Below are 12,501 nucleotides of genomic sequence, written 5' to 3'. Positions count from 1 at the left end.
GGGGTTAAACCAACCAGGTGTCTTACATTTAACGGCTTCAAAGATTCGTGTGACTTGGGGCAAGTCCCTTAATCTCTCTCAACTCCAGCTACTTTGTTTAGAAACGGGCACGGCGAGAGCAGGGGGCTGCTCCGGGAATGGGCTGGTGAGAGCCCGCGCCGGGCAGGGCGTTGGCGGGACTGGTTGCTGGACGCGCTGACGCGGGCAGGGTCACCACTGCTGGGACCGGCCCTCTGCCATCGACTACCGAGAGCCTCAGAAATGGTCCTCGCTTTTGACCCAATTACCCCACAGGCGGAGATCTGTCGCCATGAAACTCTGTGTGGGTAAAACCCCGACAGGGATGTTCACCGGCGCTGCTTCTGTGATAACGGTACGCAAACGCGAAGTAGTGAAAGCGCCAGGAAACCTCTGGGCAGGAGTAAATATGTCAGACGCTTCACTCTACGCTCACGTCTTGGGACATCACATGTCGTTAAAAGCTGCTCCTCGAGACGTGGAGAAATTCACAAAATAACAGCAAGTGGAGAAACGGCACCAGAGCATCAATTCAGTGCGAGTCCCCTTTTTAAAGGAGAGAGAGATGGGAAGGAGGCAGGTGGGGATGTGAAGTCTGGCTTTCTCTGTCCCCAGGGAGTCTCAAGCTACTTGATTTGACTTCATTCCTGTTACCGCTCTGTATTTCTGAATGTTACAATGTACATGAACTTCTGTAGTTAAAAGAGCCTGCGGAACTCATGTGCCCACGTGGCGTCTGTGCATACGTCACCTCCATGTTTATTCTCAAGGCCCCTCCCCACCCCCGCCGGCCACCTCTGCACTGTTTTCACGGTTGAAGTCCATTTCGCTCCCGGGTCTCAGAGCCAGTAGCGTACGAGGGTTCACGTGGCAGAGGCAGACCGAGGACCAGGACAGCCATGGCGGAGAGGGCACAGCTGGCCGGTGGCATCTGATGGCAGGCTGGCCCTCTCCAACCATGGTGAGTTCCCACCCTCCAGCCTAGCTCCAGACCTGGTGGTCTCAGCATTGCCCTCTGGGGACAGAGACCCTTCCCCACCCCCTTGTGCAAAAAGTTGCATGGAAATAAGTTAAACAAATGCAGACAGAGCTGTCTAATTGATTAAAAAGAAAGTCTTCCATCCGTCCTGAATGTCCAGACTTCAGGCTACATCAGTGGCAAAGCCAGGGGACAAGGCCCAGTACAACGAGACCCGCCGGGACGCTCCCCACCAGGGGCCCTGCTGCCGGCCGTGTTGAGCGCCTGCGTTTCAGTCTGCAGCAGTTAGAAGCCCCAGGCTTCCCTAGGGCACTTCCCGTCCTGCATCTGAGGGATCCATGCACGGGGTGTGAACCCCGCGGCCTGGACGTCTGCGAAAACTGGATGTTCCACCACCGTCCGCCCGAGGCAAACTGACAGCCGCCGCCTTGCGACCTGCCCTGCGTCTCCTGGTGCCAGGCTGGGTCCTCTCCAGGTTCCTCAATGAGTGTCACAGAGCCGGGTTCAGGACAGTCCTGGCCACGCAGCCCTGCATCCGGGACCCAGACAACTGCCCTGCACGCGTCGGGGCAGCCCGCGCCTTGTGCACAGCGAGCGTTGTGCGGTCCCGCCTCAGTCCTCCCTGTGGCCGGTGCAGGAAGACGGCCATCCCCGCTTTACCAGGGAGGCAACTGGGAGACTCGGAGAGGCTGAGTCACTTCTGCAGGCCACACAGCTCACTAGGCAGAGGCAGGACTGGAGTGCCAGGGTCGGGCCCCAAGGTCGGAGCGCTCAGCTGAGGGCCCCTCACTTCTGGGTTCTCTTTGCCTGTGAAGCCATATCCCCCTGACGGGCCCTCACGGCAGGGCGTGGGGGGCTGGGCAGAAACGGACATGCCACGAGGAGGCCCCGGGGCGTCGGGGAAAACCTCAGACCCGGAGAGGCATCTCTGAGGTCCTGGCAGCATCAGCTTCCAGGCTGGCAATGCAAAGTGTCAGAGTCCCACTCAGATCTCCTACCTCCGGGGGGCCTGCAGTGTGTAGGGGGCCCTCCAGGTAAACGCCTGACCTTGCCGGGGGCTCCTCACTCACAGGCAGTTAGGGTCACCTGCCCCAGCTCCTGCCGCAGGAGAAGGGCTGGGGGTGTGTCTGAGCGTGTCTGCATTTAGGGCCGCCTCGCAAGAGGGGACTGGGCGGGCTGGGGGGGTGGGCGCGGGAACCACGGCCTCGGGGGCGGGTGCTGGCGGCGTGGGGAGCTCAGCGTGCCTGCCCACTGACGCTGGGGCCCCGGAGACGCGCCCCTGAGCCTCCGAACCTCAGACGCAGTTTGCGGGGAGCCGCCCTGCATCCTCATCTGCCTTGGGCGGCTCGCACGGTGCTCAACTCCCCGGTGTTGTTTAAATAAATTGCACTTACTTGCTACTGTTTTAAAGCTGTGAGACAAACATAGTAACAAGATCTGGCGAAGATCAATGCCAGACCTGCGCTGGCTGCAGCCTGGAAGCCACACCCGCGTCCCTGGGGAGGAGCGCACGGTGACACGGTGCCTGGAGGGGCAGGCCCGCGCGAACACGCCGGCTGACGGGGCGCCTGTCACACTAATTACAGGCCGTGCCTCTGGTTACTCTCCGAAGTCTTTCCTAACAGACCACGGCTGCTGATTGCCCCCTGCGCCCCCTCCTGTATTTCCGGGTGAATGATGGTGCAGAGCTGAGCAAGAATGTGAATGTGACCTTGACCCTACTGTTGCTAAAAGTTACACACGTGCGTGTTCACAGACAGGCCCGTAGAGGCACACGTGTACATGGACACGTGCACGGGCACACACTCATGCCTGTGTAGGTGCATGCGTGTGCATGTCACATGCATGTACGCGTGTACACACGTGTATGTTTTGTGTGTCTCCCTCTGTGTGTATATCACGTATCGGCTGAGCCCACCCCCAGTGAGCAGTTGGTGCTGGACCAGCAGCCCGAACGAGGGGTGGTGTGTGGTGCGTGGAGGCAGACGCAGCCCCTGCACATCCATTCACAGCCCCCCCGCGCCTCTGTCCTGCTAGGTGAGTTGGGGTGGGGTCTGCTGGCCCTGGGGACCCCTTGGAACCCTGGTCCCAGGAAGACATGACAGATGGGTTCCTACAGGGGCGCCTGAGGGGCCAGGACCACTCAGGACACACGTCAGCCCTGCCTGCAGAGGGAGACTTTCCCAGAAGGGGCAGATGGGGGTGGGGGCGCGCCAGCCGCCCGGGGACACGGCTGCCAGGTACAGGCTACGCAGAGGCGGAGGCTCCTTCGTGAAGACCTAAATCTGCCTGCTTCTTTTTTAAAAAAAAGTATTTCAGTGTATTACTTAATACTTTTACTTTGGTGGGGGAGAGGTAATTAGGTTTACTAACTTTGGGAGGAGGCGCTGGGGATTGAACTGAGAACCTCCTGCCTGCGGAGCATGGGCTCCCCCACCTGAGCCGCACCCTCCCCTGCCTGCTTCGGAATCGGCTTTTGTTTACAAAGCTCCTCTCCTTTCAGACGGCCTCCCCACTGGGCCTGAATCAGTCGTGCTTAGCGTTGGCTTCATTCTGCTGACGCTGCTCTAAACTGGCGGCTTAGAGGGGAGGCGCTGCCCTGGCCAGGGTCCTGCTGCCAGGCCGGGCACCTCGGGTGTGTCCTGTGCTGCCCCTGGGCCTCCTCCGTGTGCGCTGCCGGGGGCTGCAGCCCCGTGCTCTGGGGCACGGCGGGGCTGTGGGCAGGAGGCCAGAGCCGTCTCTCTTCAGCCTGGGATGTGAGCCATCCGGCTCCTGAGCGAGGCAGGTGGATTGTGGAGCTGCAGCCCCGCCGGACATAGACTTTACGAGGATAAAACCACATCTCGTGCTTCGCCGCCACTGGGGCTGGTCCCCTCCAGAGAACGCCAACCCCGCGCTGGCTGCGGCACGTGGCGGGTCTGGGGAGCCCAGGACAGCGGTCCAGACCCTCCCAGATTGCCTCGGCTCTGGGCTTGGGTTCTCTCCTGGCAGGTCCTCTGGGCCAGTCTCGGGCGGACGCGCCCTCTTCCCAGGGACAAGGCACAAGGGAAGCCCTCGCACTTGGAACATGGCCGGGGAGGGGGGCTCGAGAGGACGGGGAGGCGTGCGAACAAGGACCAGGACGTCTCACTGGACGGCCGAGGCCCCGAAATCACGAGGGGGCTGCACGACGCCCCCCAGTAAGGCCCACACCGCTTTCCGCCCTGCCCCCGCGCCCAGCCGGAGCCTGGACCCCAGCAGTGACCCGCCCTCGCTCCCGACGCGCTTTCACCCCATCGGCTCTGCGCCCTCCAGGCCCTGAATTCCACCTCCCCAAGGGCTGGGCCCGCAGTCCTGCTCTCCTGTAACAGGGCTGCTCTGCGTGTCTGATGTGAGCGTCGGCTTCTGGGTGAGGTCGTGGGGACGCCTCAGCACCGGGAGGAAGCTGGGCCACTTCCCTCGCGTCGCTGTTCACGAGCGAAAGATGAATAATGCGGAACTGACCCGGGGCAGGTTTTAAATTATTGCCTCTTCTCTTCTTTCTTTTCTTAAAAAAAGAAAAAAGAGGAGAGAAAACGTGTTGGGAAGACGCTGACCACACGCGCCTCCTCCAGCCCACAAGCAAAAAGGATGATTTATCGTGTTTTTCTGTTGTCCCACCACTTGCTTGGTAGGAACGCAGTTATGAAGAGCCAAGCAGAAGCACTGGCTTTTAAGCAAATGGGCTGACTCACCAAACACTCAGAAGTGAGGCTGAACGGGGACCATAAATAATCCAGTCTGCCTTCAACGCAGAGACTCCCTGAGCGCCTTCCCAGCCATCCTGGTTTGAGGTGGGTGTCAATCGATTTGCAGTGAACATGCAATAAACGGTGTTTGCATTTCCTGGTGATAGGAGGGCAAGTGACGGGTCCCCCTGCACAGCTTCCTGACCCAACACATTAGGCTCTGCAGGTGGGGCCCAGGGGTCTGCATGGCGGGACTGCTCCCGGGCCCCTGGGAACCCAACGTTGTTGGTGCTGTAGACGTGGGCGGAATTCCCTCCGAGACGCACAGGGGCGCTGGAGAAAGGGCACAGGTGGGCTAGGCCTCTGGGACAGACGGGCCAGGGTGGGAGCAGCTCAGTGAAGACCCAGGGCCCCGGAGCAGATGCGATGGGAGGGGACTGGGTTCCCAAGCACGGGTCACCACAGGTGGGTTCCCGGCCGCCCCTGCAAAGTGCACCGGGCCACGTGAGCCCCGCCGTTCCCCTGGGAAGGTGGCTCCGCCGAAGCTGCTGCCCTCAAGAGGCAGCAGGGATGCAGGAACTGCTTCAGATCCCGCGCGCGTTCCTAAGCAGCACCCAGGAGCCCTGAGCTGTGAAGACACGGCCCCAGGTGGCAGCGCGACTCCCCCTACTGGCCGCCCCACGCGGTGGTCGGGTCCTGGCTGACCTCCTCAGCACCTGAAACTCCTCTCACTTCGGAGAAGACAGCATGAGCGCAAGTCCTCCTGATTCGAGAAAAACTAAATGTATGGGGAAAGTTTCAGGTCGCTCCCTGAGGGACGTGGTAGCCAGGCGGGGTGACCACCGACGTCTGCGAGGAAGCCTCTTAATCAGGGCGCTGGAGGCCTGCGGGTGCGACCGCGGCTGTCACTGCCCAGGACGCAGCTCCCTGGGGAGGCGCCCTGTGCCCCTGAACGCTGAGGGACAGGCTTCTTTAGCGGCAGAAGCCCGGGTGCAGTTTGCACGAGCGGGTAACGGGAGAGGCGCAGGGAGAAGCAGGTGGCCCACCCTAGCTGTGAAACACGACGTACAGCCTGGTGTTCCAGATCATGGATTCTGTGGATCTGTACTCAGAGGAAACCCTTGGGGAACGACGTCCCTGTCTGCACTGTGAACGAGCACTAGTTACATTGGAACAAGGCTGCAAAAGGCTTATTCCCCAAACAGCACTGTCACGACTCTGCTCTCTGTCTCGGATTCACCTGCCTTCCTGTCCTCGCTGCTTCCTTACAGCTTTGGGTTAAACACGCTTTAATAAAGGAAATAGCGCCCCCCGCCCCACTCCCCGAAATGTCAAACCTAGGGCTGGTTTTCACTGAGAATAATTAGATTTCATAAAAAAAAAAGAGGCACCAAAATCTATAGAGAGTTCATTCCTCTGTCTCCTAGCTCCCTTTCAATGTACATTTGAAAAATGGCACATTTAGTTTGCCTGCAGGCATGTGTATTTAAAATATTTAACTAGGGTTCTGTCTGCGGCCTCCTGGCTGGTTTCCATGGTAGCTAAGGACGGACAGAATAAAATGGTATTTAACAAACACAAAATAAAACAACAGAAAGACATCTCCGTTCTTCACCAAATGGAGCATGGGTGCCATTCTCGATAAGCATTTGCCAGAGTTCGGTTCTGAAAAGGCACTTAGTGGACTTTCCTTACATCCAAGACACTGATGGGGAGACCACTGCTCTATCTGTCCCCAGAGCGCTGTGGTGTTTCTTACTTCTGATCCCTTCTAAGGTGGGGAGACCGTTCTGAAAATTCCCATAAAAATCATGCAAAGAAAGGTTTCCTGAATGAAACGGCACGACTGAGTCCTCACGCCTCTTTTCGGAAGCAGAGTCTCGGCGCCAACACTTCTGTGCCTGCTGCCTTCTGTGCCCGCACGCTGGACAGCCAGGGCGGGAGGGGCTGGCTCCGAGCTCGCTCACACCTGGACAGGTGGAGGTGCTCGAGGTCCCCTGGCTGGCCCGGGCTCACGCAGCTGTGACGGGGGCTGGGGTCTGAACTCAGACCGTGCTCCTTGGCCCCTCTCTGCTCCTCGGCTCGGAAGGGGAGCAGTGACACAGAGGGCGGATGCCACCCGCACGCTGTGGTCCTGACACCCACCGCCACTGCGTCCCGAGCAGACGGGCACTGGACGCTGAGGGCGGGAGCAGCCCTGGGGAACAGCTGAGACAACCTGTATCAATCACGTCGTCTTGCGGGAAGGTTTCCTGTTCTTCCTAAGCAGCGTCAAAACCACATTTCTCTTAACATATCTCAGAACACACCCCCTTGCCCCCTTTAGCATCGCCTCCCTTCAAAATGAAGACACAAGACAATGCTCCCACCTGTGTGGCACCGGAGCAGGCAGGGCGCAGGTAACCGCAGCAGCACGGATGCGCACGTCTCTGCTTCGTGGGCTGCGGTGAGGATCGCCGTCATGCACGAAAAATTGAGGAGACTCCAAAATGTTGGACAGGCCTCCCCACCTGTGTGTGCGTGCTCCACCAGCAGGAGCCTGGCCAGGCTGCTCGGCCATCCTCGCCCCCAGCACATCAAGGACGCCCAGCACCTGAGCGGCTCCTCCCTGTCACCCCCGCTCTGGACCAGGGTCTCTGCATGTGGAACCAGGGCAGCCTCGGGCGGCGGGGGGCATCCTGCGCATTTGCAGGTGTGAGCGCACCCCTGCCCCACCCACTCGATGCTGGGAGCACCCCCTCCTCCCACAGTGACTATCCAAGCTGTCTCTAGGCTTCTCCCGAACACCCTGGTGAGAACTTGCTCTAGAGAATCAAGACAATGATGCTTTGCTGGAAACAACTTAAAGGAAATTAATTACTCTTGGGTTTACGGGAAAAAAAACGCAATCACAGAAAATAAAGTTAAGTTAGCAAGTTAAGCCAGAGTGTAGTTCTTTCTTCCGGAGTTGGTGGTGGTGGGACTGAGTGGACGTGTTCACATGGGTGTCAGTTAGTGAGAAAAATGGTTGGTCTCGTTGGTGTGGGTGCTTCTGGAAGATGTTGGTGAGGATGAGGGTGGGCGTCTGACGACACCCAGGCTTCAGCTGGACTTCAATTCCATTTCCTCTCGGAAGGTCCCGGGGAGGCTCCACCTCGCAGAGGGACTGCTGTCCACCCAGTGCCGTGGGTGTGGGAAGGGCCCCGCCAGCGCCCGGCCAGTGGGGGTGGGGCTCACAGGTGCTCCTGTCCCAGCTGGGGGCTCTCTTCGTGGCTGAATGTGCCCGTGACCACATCGCTTTTGTTTTCAACATCTTCAGAAACAAGAAGTTTATTTTTAACTGAATATCAAATGGGCGCCAGGGCCTTGGATGGAACCACACAGCCGTGCACCTGGGGAACTTGGTTTGGGTTTTACTTTCAACAACTACAGGAGGGCAGCTCGGCCCCCACCCCACTTCCTGAGGGGGGTCCCCACAAGGCAGCCAACACACACGCGCACACACTCATGGACACACGCACGCACGCGCACCAGCCCCTATCACGAGCTACAGGACCCGACTGGAACCAGATTGATGCTTAAACCTGAAACCCTGGGGGGCGGGTGGGGGACAGACCCACCAGTGCCCGTGCGTCATGCAGCCCCCACGCCCACAAGCACACGCGCCCACTGAGAGGTGGCAGGTGGTCTCAGCTCACTTGCCACCAGGAGACACGTGTCCCCGAGGACTGGCCACCTCCCACCCCCACACTCAAACTCGGATGGAGGACAGGAGGAGCCTAGGCTGGGGAGGCCCCGTGACAGAGCTCGGCCTGCAGGTGGGGACATCGAGGTCCAGCAGGAGGGAGAGCGTGAACCGGCTGTGACTGAGGCTGAGATGGGAGCAGCTCAGGACGTCTTCCCCAAGAGGAGGGGCCGACTGTGTCTGGTCTGAAGGAACAGCGGGGGTTGAAGGGGCAGCAGGAACAGGTGCAAAGGCCCTGGGGCAGGAGGGAGGCAGGAGAGCGGGGCCATGCTGGAACCCGGGGCTCCGCTGTCCCCATGTAGGGGAGCAGGGCTGTGGGGCGACGGCCAGGACGGGAGGAGCTGGAGGGCCTCCCTTCTTTCCTCCCTTTCTGCGCCCTGTTGCCGGGCTTGCCCTGCTCTGGAGGGTGTGGGGAGGTGGTGCCGGAGAGACGAGGAGAATGCTGGAGGGTGGCCCCGAGCAGGGGCCGGGCGGGTCCTGCAGGAGTGGCAGGTCGTCACCCCAGTAGGAACATGGGGGCACAGCTGTGGATTTGGGGGGTGGGACAGCCTCCTGCCCTCCGATGCTTCTGTTTTTCCAGGAAAAGGAGATGCTGAGGGTGGGGAGCTGCTAGGATCCAGGAGGCGGCAGGACGTCCAGGGGCAGGGACTGGACAGTGGCCAGAGCAGTGAGGGATGATGGACCCCTGAGGCAGGAGAGGGAGCACGGCCCGGTCACTGGGGGCCCCCATCCCACCGAGAAAACCAGCCCTGATCAGCCTGAGGTGGCACAGGAGCGGGCAGGGCGCTAGGCTGGGCACCATGCTGGCCAACCCCATGCGGCTGCAAAGGCAGCCTCCCCCTCTCATCCTCCACCCTCAGCCCTCCTGGGTTAAGCTGCAAATGCTTAACCAGGGGCTGCCTGGCCCTCCCTGTCCCCCTGGGGGAGGTTCCCCCTGTCAGATGCTGGCTTCTCGCATTTCAGGTCTCAATTCAGATGTCGCCCTCCTGATGCCCAGGACAGAGCAGCAGCCTCTGCCCTCTCCCCGGCCCAGCCCCCTGACGGGCACCCCCACCCTAGCCTACCCTGCGTGGACCCTGTGGCTGCAGCTCGGTGGTCACATCAGATGCCACCTCGTGGGACTGGTCCCTGCGGTGTCCTCCCGTCTTAGAACAGAAAGTGTCCAGCGGGGACATGCAGTCTTCACTCACCCGGTGACCAAGGGAGCATCTGGGGATCTTTCTGACTCGCGGGACCCAGAGTCCTAGGAGGACACCCTACTGTGCACGTTGTCCTGGTGGCTCCTTGGCGGTCAGGAACGAGGTGGGGCAGGATCTGTGCTGCCCTCCCTCCCCCCGGCTGGCAGTGGCCCCTCCTTCTCATCCCCTCTGCTCCCCACCTGGCCTTGGGAGGCCTCATTCCCTTGTTCCTCTTCAAGTCTCCGTCGAAGCAGCGCCCCCGACTGGGACAGCTCAGAGGGGTGCTCTTCTCCCTGGGCCATGGGATCTGTGCCAGCTGCCGGTGCCCCGTCACCTCCCCTCTGCCAAAGGAAGCCAAGGCCATCTGCAGCCGGAAACGCCGTCCAAGGGGGGCCTTCTCCACCGCGTTACTACCGCCTCCCCCAGAGCAGCAGGCGGCCGCGCCCAGAGGCTGCTCTCCAGAACCGCAGCATCTGCACCTTCCGTCAGTTAGAATAACCCCGCGCCCTTCACGCCGGCAGAGCTGAGAGCTGCAGTTGGTCTGGGGATCTCTGCTCCCCTCCGAGACCTGTTACTGATCACCCATGGCGGTGTGGGGCTGCCAGGTGGGCGTGGGACCTCGGACGCTGGAAGGGCGGCAGCCTCCTTCCCAGCCACGCGGGTCCTTGACGTGGAGAAGTAAACACACCTGTCCCGTCCCCCAGGCAGTCACGCCTGCGCCTGAAGCAGCCCACGTGGGCAGCACCGTCTGACCTTGCAGGAGTGGCGGTCATTCTCACTCACCAACGCGGCCGCCGTCCTCCCAAGGTGGGCAGGTGCTGTGGGCTGCGGTCTGCGAGCTTGCCGACCACACTGAGGTTTGTTTCTTGGGAGGTGCTGTTTCTGTCACACTGAGGTCGTCTTTTGGAAAAGCATATAAGAGCCATCTTGCTACTTTCTCAACACGCACACTCCATCACTCGGGCTCCACCTACAGACCTTCTGGTGTTTTCTCAAGGGAACACGGAAAGCCCCGTGGACCCTCTTGGGTAAAGCTCCCTAGTCAGCAGTGGGGTGGTTCAGGCACGGGCATCAGCGCTCTGGCGCTCACGGAGGCGGGCGATGCGGGGAGGCAGGGCACGGGGGCTCTCCTCCCGTGGCCAGCTTTCCCCTGGGGGCCTCGTCACCAGGTGGACATCAGGAATTGCTTCTCAAGCAAACCTGCTCCATTCCAGTGTCCTGTAGCCAACCTGGGCGTCCGTGGTAACACAATGGGCTCCTGCCCACTCGCGGGGGCGGACCACGAGGAGGCGGTGATAGGCAGCGGGGCTCGAAGAATCGAGGTCTTGGCCAGATTTGTCCTTGCCGGGACTGGAACCCCAAGCAGCAGTAAGAAGAAGACTTGAGGCATCTGGAGCGCTGGGCGGGGGCCCGGCTCTGGACTCACATTCCGCCGTTGGGGGCTTCATGGTGGTCTGTCTGCACCCTCCGGGCTTGGGTGCCCACCTCCGCTGGAAGGCACTGGCCACTCCCCTGCAGACTGAGTGTCCTGGGGCCACAGACCCAAAGCACCACAGCCTGGGGGACGTCCCCAGCAGGTGTGCATGGTCTCAGCTCTGGAGGCCAGAGCCCGGGATCCGGGTGTCTGCCGGGCTGGCCTCCGGGCGCCGTGTGGGAGGGGCTGGCTCTGTCCTGGACCCTGGGGGTGGCCGGCAGCCTCTGGCTCATAGAAGCATCACCTCACCCTCCATCTTCATCTGCACACAGAATTCTGCCTGCGAGTGTGTCTGTGTCCAAACTTCCCCTCTTAATACATTCACTCGTCATACAGGATTCGGGCCCAACCTAAGCACCTCACCCGAACTAATGACATCTGAAAATCCAGTCCCATTCGGAGGGACTGTGCGTTAGGAGGTCAACATAGGACTGCTAGTGGGCAAAGGTCAGCCCAGCCGCCTGGGAGGCGGAAGCTCCAAGGAAGGACGCGCTGTAGCCCCTGGGCGCTGACCGCGGCGCGGGGGCCGGCCGTGACCGCGGCGCAGGGGCCGGCTGGGTTTGTCACTCATAGATGCTGACGCACCATGAGACCTGATATTAGCTTCATAAACAACAGTTCTTTCTTGCAAAGTGTCCCCATGGGTCCCACTGACACTGCAAAGCGCTACTGCAGCCAGTCTGATGACGATGGTGCGAGAAACTCCAGCTCCAGTGTTTACCGTTGGGCCGAAATACTGCTCCGACTCCTCGGGGGCAATTCAGCACTCCCGTGGGAAATATGTGACCTCATTTGCATTTTCTAATTGAATTGCTATCAGCTTTCCTGCAAGACTGAGCACAAAAAATGTTCCTCCAGATCCCAGCCCTGCTCGTACCATGCACAAAAAGACCGCCTTTAAATTGTTGCTGAGAGAGGAAAGGCAAAGAGAGAAGTTGCCAGGTTTTTATGGTTCATCTAACTGGGAAGCCGGCAGCTCCGCCAGCTCCACGGAGAGTCGCTGGAACACGGGACAAGGGCAGCTGCGCTTGGAGGGACCCTGACACGGGAGAGATGAAATTTACGGAACCGGGAAATGAGGGGGTCCCCCCGCGCCCGTCCTCCGGGGATTTGCTTCAAGGCTCCTTTCAGTAAGGGTTTCTCGGGACTCTGAAGGAGGCCCTTTGTGTTTTTAGAACCTTCTGCCAACAGAACTCCCGCTCACGTTGTTCCACTCTGAACTCCCCGCCTCTCCAAACCCAGCCAGGAAGCCTGCCACGTGCGTTAAAATTGTGACTTAGAAAGGACACGTGGAAAAGTGCTTCAAACACCAGTGAACAGATGCAGAATGATCAGAGAATGAACGCCTGCCCCCAGGCCCCCCCACATCCCGCAGGGTCCCCGCGCAGCCTCCTCAGAGGCCCCGTGTGCGGTGTGCACCC

At 60.3% G+C, this 12,501-nt stretch overlaps 1 protein-coding gene across 1 annotated transcript in view; it reads right to left on the bottom strand.

The window, feature by feature from the left end:
- Positions 1 to 12,501, bottom strand: part of CDH4 (cadherin 4) — a 159,582-nt gene that overhangs the window by 114,060 nt on the left and 33,021 nt on the right. The window lies entirely within an intron of this gene.

The sequence above is a fragment of the Vicugna pacos genome, chromosome 19 (genome assembly GCF_048564905.1).
Source record: "Vicugna pacos chromosome 19, VicPac4, whole genome shotgun sequence".
Lineage (NCBI taxonomy): Eukaryota > Metazoa > Chordata > Mammalia > Artiodactyla > Camelidae > Vicugna > Vicugna pacos.
The sequence above is the reverse complement of the archived record's forward strand: the minus strand, read 5'-3'. Positions and strand labels throughout refer to the sequence as shown.